Source organism: Etheostoma spectabile, chromosome 15 (assembly GCF_008692095.1).
Source record: "Etheostoma spectabile isolate EspeVRDwgs_2016 chromosome 15, UIUC_Espe_1.0, whole genome shotgun sequence".
NCBI lineage: Eukaryota > Metazoa > Chordata > Actinopteri > Perciformes > Percidae > Etheostoma > Etheostoma spectabile.
In genome coordinates this window covers 5,721,983-5,723,441 of record NC_045747.1, presented here as the reverse complement: position 1 = coordinate 5,723,441, position 1,459 = coordinate 5,721,983, and the positions used below count along the sequence as shown (strand labels likewise).

Sequence of the window (1,459 nt, the reverse complement as noted above, 5' to 3'; positions counted from 1 at the left end):
TGGCTTTAAGTTGGACAGTCTCAGAGACACCATGCTGTTGCTGTTATCTCTGGTGACCGCAACTCGTCCTTGCACACTGCTGGCATAATCTGTTCCACTAGCATCGCTGTAAACACGACCTATCCATTCCAGTGCTTCTCCTGCAGGTTGTCTGACCCAGTGCATGCTGCAGCAGCTAAATGAGAAGCCAGATCCCCTGCAGGAGAGACTCAGAGTCTCCCCGGGCTTTTTCACTACTGAACTGGAAGGAATGGACTCCATACTCTGACCTGTACAACCTGAAGAAATAAAAGGAAGAGAGGAACCACAAAATAAAATGAGACGGTCATCCGGGAAGTTTTCTGGTGTCAATGACTGACCATCAGTCCATGTTGTCTGAGAAAAGATAAAACAGCAAGAAGCAGGAGAACTCACAGGGCAGAGAGAGAAACACCAGCAGAAGAGTGAGTGTGTTCATCATCCTGAGGCTGGAGATGCGACATCTGATGCTCCACACAAAGTACAAGAGCAGTCAGCAGGACAGAAGTACACTGCACAGACTGGAGATTTGCATCAGGATACCATGGGGAGGGAGTGGCTCTTAAACCAGCACTTTATCATAGTTTGTTCATTTATTATTTGTTCATTTTTAATTATAGTGGCTTGTCATTCTATGTTAGATACAATGTCACATTCAGAGACAAGGGCACATTTTTTGTATTGTTCTATTGGTTACACTTTATACTGTAATTATGGCACATGACTTGTCGTGAATTCATGCATGACTTCATGCATGAAAAAGCATAATTTCATTGTAGTACTTCAGTACAATGAATAAAAGTATCTCATGAATGACTTAATGCAGGAACAATCAGTCAATTAATGCATCAATTAGGGTATTTAAATCATCAAGATTTCTGATTTATTATTGATGTGTGTGTATTCTTTAAAGAACTGACCAGTCACAGTATTATACATTCATTCAGACAACCTATAGTGTTGTAATCATGGTCATATAAAAATGTTCTAAGGTTTAATTCTCTCCAATTCAACATTAGACATGTTTTTAAGTGAAAAATACATTACATTTAGCATAAATGTAGCACAGGTAGCAACCTAACCATTGCAGTGTTGTGCTAATTCTGGGAACAGGCAAATCGTCTCTTTCTAGTTGTGTCCATATGATGTGACAGACTTAGGTTAATATTTCACTAGGTCCGAGAGCTCAAGGGATGTGTTAAGTAGACCCCATAAAGTTATCCGAAAACTGATTTTGATAGTGTATTGTATGGATGGTAGCTACAGGACATGCTTTGAATTCATAAAATGTATCTATACAGTATAGGGACGGATTAGATGGTCAGAGACTTGAGATGTGACTTGACCTTGCCATTCAGAGACTTAAGACTTGAATTGGATTCAAGCTCAAAGACTTGAGACTTGACTTGGACTTCCAACAAATCACTTGTGACCATCTCTG

At 39.9% G+C, this 1,459-nt stretch overlaps 1 long non-coding RNA gene across 1 annotated transcript in view; it reads left to right on the top strand.

Annotated features, from left to right (window-relative positions):
• The window catches only part of LOC116703788 (uncharacterized), a 32,758-nt gene continuing 31,299 nt past the window's right edge, over positions 1–1,459 (top strand). The window contains exon 1 of the long non-coding RNA XR_004335505.1: positions 1–52. This is a non-coding gene — a long non-coding RNA (uncharacterized LOC116703788). The remainder of the gene's footprint in view (positions 53–1,459) is intronic.